Raw genomic sequence first — 12,649 nt, 5'->3', positions numbered from 1 at the left:
TTTTTCTCACTTATGTTTTATTGTAAATTAGTTAATGAGGAACTCTATACAAAAAAGACTCCTCTCATTTGGCAAATCAGACATTCAAGTGGAGAAATTCCCCTACAAGGCCAAGGACAATGCCATTTTCAGGTTAAAGGGAGGAAACGATCTTGGTGAATGAAGTTTCTTGTCTGCTAGAATGGTTGATCAGTTTGATGCTTGGGCTGCTACCTTATTTCTACTGGTATATCTCTGCTATTTCAGATCTGTTGCACATTTTCAGTGGGCTGTTTGGATGTGTAAAGAAGGGTTTTGTAAGTGTTTTTCAGCCCTACATACCCTTGGATGTAACCAGATTGGTATATGAATAAATGGTTGCTGTCATTTTACTTTCCTGGAGATTGTTGCTGCTTTCTATACTTTGATGGCTGCGCCACATGTTGGTAGATTTGTACTAGAAATGAAGTGGTGTCTTTGTAGGCTTTTTCTGCAGTTCGCAAGTATCAATATGATTGATTTGATAAACAAGATTGATGTACTACATAGCTTGTTGAATTCTTCCTTTCATTTTAAACTTCTTTATCAAGTGATGTTTAGACTCCATTTTCCCAAGGAAAAGGCACTCAATCTTGCTTGTCTTCTCACTTATTTTATCTAAAAAATCCCAACATAAATTACTTTCTACAAATATGATATTATCAACAGCTTTGCAAAGGGCTGATTTGTAGTCTAATTATGTAATTCCCCCTTGTGCCATAGGGGTGCTGGCCTAAAGTGAGGAGGATGACCACCAAGGTGACAGTGGACAGTGTCCTTAAGTCCTTCTAGGATTTGTACATGGACAATTGGACTTATCTTTTGTGCAGGTCCAGGAGACAACTTGCAGTTCCATTCAAATTTGAAGGAATGTCAACATGGATGTATCTACTTTTGAGTATAATTAAATTTCTAAGATTATGAATAACAGTGCAAGAAACCAATGCAGGATGCTTAGAGATAGAATAAGGAAGCTATTTTGATAAGGAAAAACAGAGAAAAATAATTTTTGGGGAAACAACATGCCAAAGACAATGAAGATGCCCTCTAAAATATAAATATAAATATTACATGAAACCAACCTTGCGAAGGAACAAATTAGATGAACTTATTTCACTTGTGAATACAAAGTCAGGTGCCCCGGTGACCACATGAACTTCATGTCCTGCTGCAACAAGATGTCTTACCACCTACATACACAAACAATGCATAATAATGACTCTGCTAAAAACTAAACATTGTGCATATGAAAATAAATCACAATTTCACAAATCATCAAAAGCGATCATGCCATATCTCATGATGATATGAAATAACTTCGGAGAAACTCCCTATTGTAACATTTTACATGGTCATGGGCATCCAATAACACAAAGTCAGATTCTTGTCTCACATTTATTTTCAGTATTATGTTGATATATTGGTCAATTCCATGAAAGTTCTTCCCTCAATTCCAAGTTCTTGTCCCATTAACTGAAGTTTCCTACCCTTCTTTCCCACCTTTACTCAGTTTACATCTCACTTACTGTCCTTTCAGCTTATGAACTTATTTGCTTATTAATTTGATTTATTCTGACGCTGTAGAAACAAAGTAGGTAGAAATTGCCTAATGCAATTTTTCGTGTGATCATGGTCTAGCATTCAGCTGCATATCCTGATGTTGGTTGTTTATGAATATTAGTGTTGTGTCCTTCAATTACTCATAATATTCTTGAGGCATCTAGTGAATACTGGCCCAAGTCTAAAAAATTTGAAGCAATAAGGAAGGAAATAGATTTTTTTCTTGTCAGCAAGTATAAATACATTGTCTCATGTTTTCAGGAAGTTTAGGTTTGGTAACTAATTTTCTAAAAATATTTGAGTAGCCAATATTGTTTAAACAAATTCATAAATATTTCAAATTAAAATCATTCATAATGGAATGTGTGAAGTACTAAGTCACATGACACAATGACACAAGACATGGAGGGCACAGAAATATGAATGTCCGACATGAGACATGGTGTCTCCAGAAACAGGACAAGGAGGACGTGTTATATATATAACAAATTAGTGAATTACACATAGGAAAATGAAATATAGACAAGAATTCAATTTTCTTTAGAATTTAGAAACCAAAACATTTACAATTTTACATGATGATATAAATTCAATCATACACTCAAAAATTGTCATCAATTGGATCAACACTATTTCTCAATGTCACGGGCACACACAGAGATTCACTGGATGAAGTTACAACTCTAAAATCACATTTTGATTTTATTGTCTGCTCACACATTTACAAGGAAAGGAACCAGATTTCTGACAGCCTTTCCAAGGAAGCCGTGCAGCAGCCCAGCGATCAATGGTTAATACAGGAACAGTACCAGTACTACCACAGGCCTTTTATAGAGCATACAAGAGAAGATGAGCCGAATGATCAACCTTCATGATCTTTTGGCAGAATTTGCTAGTTTTATATGACTGATACTATGCATCACATGTTTTTATATTTTAGCGAATTTACATATTTATGGTCACTTTATGTATGAACTATGAACGGATATATTGGATAGATGGCTCCATCCATCTCTGATACACGCATAGCACTTTATGCAGCTGATACAACACGTAATTTTCAATATTTTTGATAATGGAAATTACAATTTTTTCCTTGGAAAAAAAAAAGATATTAATTCAATCAAACAATTTTTGTTCTTGAGCATGCTGTCTTGCTAAAATAGTGTTTTTCTCAACATTTGAAGCGGTTGTTGCTGCCACAATTCCAGCAAGATGGAGCACTAGCAGACCATGAAGAAAATTGAGGGGGGGACGACATCAGTGGTGGCATTCCTCCTTTCCTTTGACCTTTTCCAGCTTCCCTTGATGATTGAACCATGATTTCTGTGAAATGAGGAAGACTCCCATGGGTGTAGTCCAAGTGGTTGGGAAATTGGTTTGTTTTCCCCTCCACCCAAGATTGATTCCCATAAAGGGGCATGCTGGCCAATTGTCATAAGATTCGAAGAGTAGGTGACCCCCTTCTCTGGTGACATCTTGGATCTTACTAAGTCATAAGTTATTGGTATATTTGGCTTGTGGGCGACCCCCTTCTCTGGTGACATCTTGGATCTTGCTAAGTCATAAGTTATTGGTATATTTGGCTTGTGGGCGGTTGGATATACTCTTGATGTTATAATGGCAACCAGAAGATTTGACGCTGGGCCTCACCCAAATTACTCCATGTTACCGATTCACCATCGATTAAAACAAAAAAGAGGAGGATAATGGACTGCTGTAGGGAAAAAAACCTGAAGATTGGTGGACAATTTGACTTGCCCAGCACTTGGAATCTCCCTTCTAACACTGCACAATAACCCTCAGCCACAGTCCAAAATATATCACTCCAAAATATATCACACCTCCAACCTATTGAGTGAAATGAGCTCAAAAGAAAGAAGTGTTTTTATGGCCCACAGGCCTCTTTACAAGGGGCACAATGAGGGCACGTCTCTGACACAGGATACAGGAAACAGGCCCTGGTGGGACATGTCTTCTTACTCTGAAGAAATTATTTCACTGAGGTCACATGCTTTTAGCTCAAAGTGATTTCTTTTCCATAATTCTTAAGTTTACCACTCACAAATCCTTTGAAAATTACATGCAGCAATTCTCCACCAAGCAGGTCATGGCCATAGACAGTTAACAGCGTGTGCCTGTAGGAATGTGTGCATACAAACAGATAGCAGCATTATAAATAACAAAGACCAATAATCCGCTAAAACTGTGACGCCACTGCAAGATTTACAGCAAATTGAAGACATCTGAATCAAACCCATAAAAGAGACATCCTCGCACTCCGCACAAAACTAGAAAGTTCATCAGTTACAGAAATACAATGGCAAAAAATAAACACTTTTTCAAAGCTAGCTATCCAGTTGCACAATGGAATTACAAAAAGTCCATATGCAAAGTACACAGTTAAAAAGTAATGGAGTTTATCCTGAGTCCACAGAAAATATGCAAGAGTTCAGGCCACATAAATCAATTCAAAATCATCAAAAGAACAATTTCTAATAACAGAACCTAATAAAAATTTCTGCGAAGAATGTCACTGTAATTGACCCATTGATGGCTGGACAATGTTTTCATATATGATAAGGATCTAACATATGAAGATAAAGCACAAAAAAAATGAAATAACGATTATCAAAAGCAAAAAGGGAATGACGGCAACCTATGGCTTGTAGTCAATTATGGCCCTGCCATTGTCATCAGAGATAGATTTTCCCATGCAAAATGACACTGCAGAGACAGATCCCATGACAACCAAATGAAAGGTACCACCGGCTTAAACTCAGACCAAACCTGCTCCCATATTCTTCAAGTAAGTTGGTCTAAAAATTATAAAATATATCACCTCTCACTGGTAGATGAACTTGTTATCTCTCCATAATTTCTTAAGGCTGTAAAAGAAACCCAGAGGTAACCACAAAACCACTTGTAAGCTTAGAAGCTAGCCCTTCTAAACTCAGAGAGGGATCTCTCTATTGGATTTAGATTTGTTTCTTTGGGATTTTAGGCTAGTTATTGGGTTCAGAGTTTGGTTTTTGAAATTTTTGGTTGAAACTGCAAGGAAAGGCCATTGGGCAATGGAGTCAAAAAGTCTTAGGGTGATCAGATACAGAAATAACAGAACAGATTGTAACAGGGCAAGGTAGGCAGGCTATTGGATCTTTGGAGCTTTTGTGGAATGAAAGGGAGGAAAAGATTGAGATTCAATTAAACATAGAGCATTTTAGAATGAATTATATATTTAATCTCAGTTTGAAAACACATATATTGCTTATAAGCCAGAGCAGAGTGTAATTAAACAAGTTCAACCCTTAATTTTCTTTAAACAATACAGATAGGAAAAACATATGGAAAAAAAACAAAGAAATAATAATTACAAAAGAGGAAAAAACATCACCAATTTCCCTGACACATGAATCCTGGAACGACTTTTTGTATTAATGAAATGATCACTTTAGCTCAGTACACAGCTTTACATCAAAGGTCTACTTTCTTCTTACCAGTTCCAACAACTTGTACTTCGAATCAATGTTTTAAAACCCCGACTCGGCCGAGGGTCAACTCCAACATGGTATCGACTCAGTCGGCTCGATTTAAATGACTCAGTCGTTGTAAAAAATACATTAAATATTTATTTTTCTATAAAAAAACATAATTTTAAAGATTTTCATTCATGTTTCCAAACACACAGCATTAGAATATAGATAGAAGACAACATATGATCAAAGTAGGCTCATGTATATATCCATTATATCAAAATGGCACCCAATGCACTGTCCAATACATACATGATGATGATATAGAGATCAAAACAAAAACACATAACCAAGGAGGCTAGAAATGGCCTCTACAACAAAAGTAAATTGTGACTAGTACTACTGGCTACTGCTAGAGGAGCCAAGATCATCTGGATCAACCTCTGGATCAGAGTCAGACAGGGGGCCCCATGGCTCCTCATCATCATCATCTCCAACTGCAACTATAGAAGTGGTAGCACTAGCAGGCTGTGCAATAGTTGCAAACTGAGATAGACGAGATATGTGCTTCTGTCATGGTTGAGCAGAGGAAGCGCCTGCAACTGGAGGACTTGGGGCTGGCCCTGAGGCTAGTACAAGTGGATCTGCATTCAACTGAACATTATGTTCGAGTGATGCCTCCACCTGTAAATCCAAATCAAGATCCTCATCAGAATCAAACTCTGTTGGATGACTCTCCACTACCCAATCTGATGTTGGATCAATGTCTTCCAACACAATGGGATCTGAATCAGGTCTTTTGTTCAGCAATTGGTTGCGTCTGAGCCGGAGGTTGTATTGGACATAGACTAGATCATTTAACCGTTTTTTATCCAAACGGTTTCTCTTCTTTGTGTGAATCCTCTCAAAGATAGACCAATTGCGCTCACACCCAGTAGCACTGCAAGTTTGACTCAAAATACGAATTGCAAACTTCTGCAATTCAGGACAATGGCTACCAAAAGCCTCCCACCATTGTGCTGCAAAAAACATAGGAGTGTAATGAGTTAGCTCAACAAAATTACAAATTATATCCAACTTTCAAATTATAAATGATTTAACGAAATAAGTATTAAGAATTTGAAAATTGAAATTTTTGTTTACCTGGCTCATCTGCTTCCCTTGCAATCTTTGCTAGGTTCTTCCCAAAGGTACCTGAGGCATTGTTGAAGGTTGTGGCCTATCAATGTATCTCCAGCTAATCACACTCCAATGGAATCATGCGATCAATGCAATCAATCAATTCATCTCTAACCTCCCGCTTCAAAGCTCCTGTCTCCTTAGCTTTATAATGATACCGTGGGTTCAAAAAATACCCAGCTGCATGTATAGGGCGATGGAGTTGATTGTTCCATCTTTCATCAATGATTGCCCAAATGGGCCCATACTTAGCCACTATATCCTTGTATGCCCTTTTTATTTGCTCCTTTGTTTGATCCATAGCCTCATAAATGAAGCCCATAGCCAATCTTTCCCCATCCACCAACCGTAACACCTTAACTAGTGGCTCAGCGAGCTTCACAACCTTTGCTGCCTTTCTCCAAAATATTTCTTCATTAACTTTCTTTTTCAATTCTTTGCCTTCTAGTTTGTGAGACCATTGGCTTTGATTCCATTCTTCACTGGAAAATATCTTTTGCAAGTTTCTACATTGTGAAAGCATACATTGCAATGTCAAAAAATGAGTAGCAAATCTAGTAATGGCAGGCCTAATAATATCCCTGCCCCCTGTGTGTTTCCTCATCAGGCTCAAAATCCATGAACGATTGTAGATAAATTTTGTTATGCTTTTGGCATGATCTACATTGTTTTTGACCCAATCTAATTTGCCAATATCCTCAAGCATGAGGTCTATGCAATGTGCAGCAAATGGGGTCCAAAAGATGGTTTTGTGTTTTTCCTCTAATAGTTTACCAGTAAGAACATAGTTAGGCATTATCTGTGATGACTTGAACAACATTAGCCACCCCCACTTCCTCAACAACCTCATCCAATAGTTGAAACAACAACTGTCCATCTTTTACCTTATCAGATGCATCAACTAATTTTAAAAACATGGTTCCCTGTGGGCAAAAGATAAGAAAGTTTACGACAGTACGGTTTCTTTTATTAGTCCATCCATCTGAAATGATGGTACATCCTATTCTTGCCCATGAGTTTTTGAAATCTTTCAAATACTCATTAATGGAGGCAATTTCGTTCTGCAAACGATACCCCCTTATCTCATGCATAATAGGGCCTTTGAAGCCTTTTCCAGCAGCATGTATGGCATCAAACATAAGTTCATGATATGGTGAACGGGAAGCATTGAAGGGGATATCAGCATCATAGCACCATCTACATATGTAATCACAAGCAGTCTCCCTCAATCTTTTCTTCCAATGGTCATCTAAAGTGGGCTGCAAAGTTCTACTAGCTTGAGGACCATGTGCATCTGATGGAGAGGAGGGTGTGACAGTGAAATAACTTTTGATATTCATATCACCCTTTTTCATTTTACCCTTAACCTTTTCTTTAATAGAGTCCAAAGAGGGAGGAACATATCGGAAGGGGTTGGATGGTTTGTCTCTCCATTACAGGTTGCAGGGTTTTCTGAAGACTTCCGAGGATTTGATCAACTCCCTACTATTGCTCAAGGTTTTGTTATGTTACAGGTGGATTTGGGCATTGTAGAGCACAGCCAATATTTTTTATGAAGTGTAACCCCTGCTTGTTGCACTTAAGTCTCTTATTCGATCTGCAGCGTTTGGGGTTTTTATGCCATTCTCATAGCTGCCTACCCACGCAGCTCCAGCTCTCACGAATTTTATTGACCTGCATAAGACGTGGCTCCATGCGTTGATTCATCCTGCGCAGTCGCTCCACGCTGGCCATCCCACATACGTTGCAGCCTGTCTCACGTGATTTACGTTTCCTTTTTCTCACCAAGCTTCTGCCAACGCCAAGCCATCCATATTTGTTCTCTGCTGCTCCAAAAATCTGCACGCTGCCCACGATAAACACTGCAAACCTACACACGCGCAGAGTAAAACCCCTGAACACATTTGAGTCTCCACTCATCTACGCCTGATCCACGATTTCCTCAGCCGCATATCCATCAAGCAGTCGCCAGTCACCTGCGTATCAATCTCTCTGCCCACGCTGCCACTTTCGGTCTCACCCTGCGCCTTTCTAAGCTCATCCAAACCAGTGTTGCGGGGGAGCGCCCCCCCCCCCCCCCTCGCACCCGCTCCCGAACCGCGCTCCGGGCGGGAGCGGCTCGGGAGCGCGCTCCCGTAAAAAAATTTGCGCTCCCTGGTCTGATAGGGAGCGACTCAGGGAGCGATCGCTCCCGCGCTCCCGGAGCGTTTTTTAATGCCCGGGAGCGATCGCTCCCGGGCATTAAAAAACGCTCCGGGAGCGATTTCAGCTGGGCCGGGAGCGGTTCGGCGGAAAAAAAATCCGCCGGACCCGAAATTTCCAAAAAATTTAGAAAAAAAAAATTATTTTATAAGCCCAATGGGCCAAAAAAATTTCATTTCAACTTCATTGAGCAAGAGATTGAGAGCTGGAGCAAGAGCTGAGGAGCAAGGAGCCAGAGCTGAGGAGCGAGGAGCAAGTGCCAAGGAGCGAGGAGCAAGCCTGCAGAAGTAAGTAACTCAATCATTTAGTTAGTTTAGCTGGTTAGGTAGTTAATTTGGTTAGTTTAATTTAGCTGTTTGAGTTTAAAGATCATGTATTTAAATTAAATTAATAAATTAAATGAATTAATCCCAATAAACTAAATTAATTTGCAGATTCAAGACTCAAACCCTACAAACATCAAACACCATGGACCTGGGGATATTTATTGCCATTTTCCTCTTCCTGGTCCCTTTTATGGTTATTATGGTGGTGGAGGGTAGGAAACGGAGGGGGCCTGAAACTGAAGAGGTGGATGAAAAAGCCGGAGGAAGTCAAATGGGTGAAAACCCCAGTGAGGAGGAGGTGGAGGAGGGTGAACATGACCCTCAAAAAACTAAGCAAGACCAAACTCCATTGTGGAAATATGTTCACAGGGCTGAAACAGGGAGAGGGGGTGGAACCACTAAATTTCATTGCCCCCATTGCAACACTGATTACACAGGCTCATACACCCGTGCTAGAAGACACCTCTGCGGGAAAAGGCCATGGGATGGAGAGAAACAAATAGGAATCAAAACTTGTGCAGCGGCGTCAACAGCAGATAGAGCCAAATACATAAAGGAAGAGGAGGACGCCCAATACAGAACAAAAAGATCAAGGGGTTTCTTTGAACCAAGCTCACAATCACAAAGAACTCCTTCAGCATCCTCCCAAGGCAGTGGATATGGACATGGAGGCACAGGGTCATCATCTTTAAGGCGTAGAACCATATCAGATTTCCTTGATGAGGGGTGTAGGAATGATGTGGATTCAAAAGTTTACAGGTTCCTCTATGCATGTGGGATACCATTCAATGTTCTACGCTCACCTTATTGGCACGAAATGGTTTCTACCATAAATGATGCCCCTAAAGGATACAAGAGCCCTGGGTATGACAAGGCAAGAACTGTTGGCCTTGATCATGAAAAAGCAAAAATATCACATTCTTTGAATAAAATGACAAGTTCTTGGACTGACAATGGGGTGTCCATTGTATCTGATGGATGGACAAATGTAAAAGGCAAGCCATTGATAAGTGTTCTTGCTGTGTCTGTTAGTGGTCCCATCTTTCTAGCTGCACATGATTACTCAGACAAGTTCAAGACCGCTATCAACATTGCAGAAGCATTGCTTGAAACAATTGAGCGTATTGGCCCATACAATGTCATCCAAGTCATCACTGATAATGCTCCTAATTGTAAGGCAGCGGGAGCAATTATTGAGGATAAATACCCGAACATATTTTGGTCTGGATGTTTGGTTCACACATTGAACCTTCTGTTGCATGATATTGTCAAAAACAAAAATGAACAATACCAATGGATTGGTGATTTGTACAAGAAAGGAAAAAATATGATAAAATTTATTACAAATCATAGCAATACCCATGGCCTTTTCCGCAGTCACTCGAGATTGGAGTTGCTGAAGATTGCGAGGACTAGATTTGGTAGCTATTACCTCACCTTCAGGCGCCTTTTGAAGGTAAGAGAGGCATTAGCTAGCATGGTATCAAGTCCACATTGGCAGGTGTTAAAGGAAAGGGCTACAAATGTAGCTGACATGGCAGGTTTTGAAACGGTGGAGGAGGCCGCTCTTGATGGGCAGTTTTGGACAACTGTGAGGCAGGTATTGGATTTCACCAAGCCAATTTATAACATGATTCGGTTTGCAGATACAGACAAACCAGTGATTGGCGAGGTGTATGAGCAAATGGATACCATGTTGGGGGAAATAAAAGACATTGTTCATAATAGAGATCCCAACTTGTACAAACTGATTCATGATTGTGTGTGTGAACGGTGGAATAGGCTTAACCTTCCACTACATTGCTTGGCGTATATCCTTACGCCAAAATACTACTCAGAATCTTGGTTGGGCAAACCTGCAGCAGGGGGTGGTGTTAGGACCAAACCCCATTTAGATCAAGAGGTAACTAGAGGATATCTGGAAGCATTAGAAAAGTTGGTGCCTGACAGGGAGGAATGTGCAGCTGTGCGCCTTGAAATAGGCAGATACTTCAGTGGCAGTGGTTTGTATGGTAACTTCCATGCAATGGACGACAAAGATAAATTTGATTCTCTCACATGGTGGGAAACATATGGCGGCCACGGACTTTTGCCAAAATTGGCAAAAAAAGTTCTTTCACAGGTTGTAAATTCTTCTTCTGCAGAGAGGTGTTGGAGCACCTACAGTTATATACATAATGTGAAAAGAAACAGACTCAACGAAAACCGAGCAGAAAGCTTGGTTTATGTGCACTACAACTTGAGGTTGTTGAGCCATTACTGTGATCGGGCTAATGAAGATCCCACATATAAAATTTGGGACAATCACCCTGAGGACGACAATTTGGAGGATGGCATTGTACATATTGAAGAACTAGAAGAGGAGCTTGTACGGGATGAAAATGAAGCAGCTGCAGCAGCCATGCCACCTCCACCTCCACCATCCAGTAGCAGTTCTCGAGGCCCGAGTCTTGTTCCATTACTGTCGCCACCTCCATCGACACCCTCGCGTGGAGGTTCTAGTTCTAGTCGTCGGTCTGTGCGGGAGACTCCTAGAAGACCACCACGACCTGCTTATACTCCTGGAGACTCTCGTGGCAAGGGCCACTTGTAGATTTACAGTTTACTTGTCTTTTTTAGTTTCTATTAGACTTTAGTTTTCATAACTGTTGAGTTTTGAGTCCTTGACTCTTGACTCTTGACTCTTTCATATCATTATGACATTATGATATTTTTTGTAAACATTATATCACTGTGACAATGAAAATTTGAAGTTTGAAGTTGGGCCTTGGCAATTATAACTCATTGGTAATGATTGTGAATTATGAATATGATGCTTTGTGAAAGACTAAAGTTGTTTCATTTCATCTCATTATTCATGTTTCATTTTATAAATTTTTAACATTTCATATCATGTTAACAGTTAGAAGTTAGGACTTAGAAATATCTTCGATATTACTTCTTGTAATGGTTAAACTTGGCTTACAAGTACAACTTTGGTGATCAATGATGATAAATGTTATTGAATTTTCAATTCTGAAAGCTTGAAGTTGAAACTTTAATATTGAATTTGATGAATCATGATTTATAAGACTCAATATGTTGCAGTTGTAATATGTATTTTACTAACTTGTGGACATGGTTGATGACGATTATAATTTCTAGATGATTGATGTGATATGGTTCAATGATCAATTTATGTTTTTTTATGTTTTTTATGTCTATTTCATCATTCTACATGTTTTTGTTGACATATATGTATCAAAAATTAAAAAATATATATATTTTTAAAAAATCGCTCCCGGATTCGCTCCCAAACCGGGAGCTTCTGAAAATGGTCGCTCCCGCTCCCGCTCCCGCTCCCAAGTAACATTGATCCAAACGCAATCTCCCTCATCACATGATCTACCATCGTTGATCTCTGCCGCCGTCCTGTTTCCTCCTGCCGTCGAACATTCGAACCTGCAATCATACGTTGAAACCTTTTTTTTTAATTTATTTATGCGTTGGTATGGTTTAGCTTAGGGTTAGTGTTTTATTTTTCAAAGATTTTTCGATTTTGTTTTAGGATTTGATTTATCCGTTTTAGTTTTGATAAAAAGAATTTCAATTTTAAATTTAGATTTAGATTAGATTTTAGTAATTTCAAGCTTTGTTACTTTAGTTTAGTTTAGACTAGGACTTTATTTTTGTTTTATTGCAACCTTTAAAAAAAAAAAAAAAGTCATAAAAAGTTTCTTTTTACTTTTTAGACTTTAGTTTTAGATTTTAATTTAGGATTTCAATTTCGTTCTATTTTGATATTTTAGCTTTATAAAAAACAAAAAACAAAAAACAAAAAACAAAAATAAACAAAAATAAATAAATAAATAAATTCCAAAAGGCATTAAAAAAGTAATTTTTAGACTTTTT

At 38.9% G+C, this 12,649-nt stretch overlaps 1 pseudogene across 1 annotated transcript in view; it reads right to left on the bottom strand.

The window, feature by feature from the left end:
* LOC149200411 (L-arabinokinase-like) overlaps positions 1-12,649 on the bottom strand; it is a 448,322-nt pseudogene that overhangs the window by 388,045 nt on the left and 47,628 nt on the right. Inside the window, exon 2 of the transcript XR_016253365.1 lies at positions 1,101-1,208. The product of XR_016253365.1 is annotated as an L-arabinokinase-like (transcript). The remainder of the gene's footprint in view (positions 1-1,100; positions 1,209-12,649) is intronic.

The sequence above is a fragment of the Pinus tabuliformis genome, chromosome 2_1, assembly GCF_031772625.1.
Source record: "Pinus tabuliformis cultivar Carrire ecotype Pingquan chromosome 2_1, CPIR1, whole genome shotgun sequence".
In the NCBI taxonomy this organism is placed as follows: Eukaryota; Viridiplantae; Streptophyta; class Pinopsida; order Pinales; family Pinaceae; genus Pinus; species Pinus tabuliformis.
The sequence above is the reverse complement of the archived record's forward strand: the minus strand, read 5'-3'. Positions and strand labels throughout refer to the sequence as shown.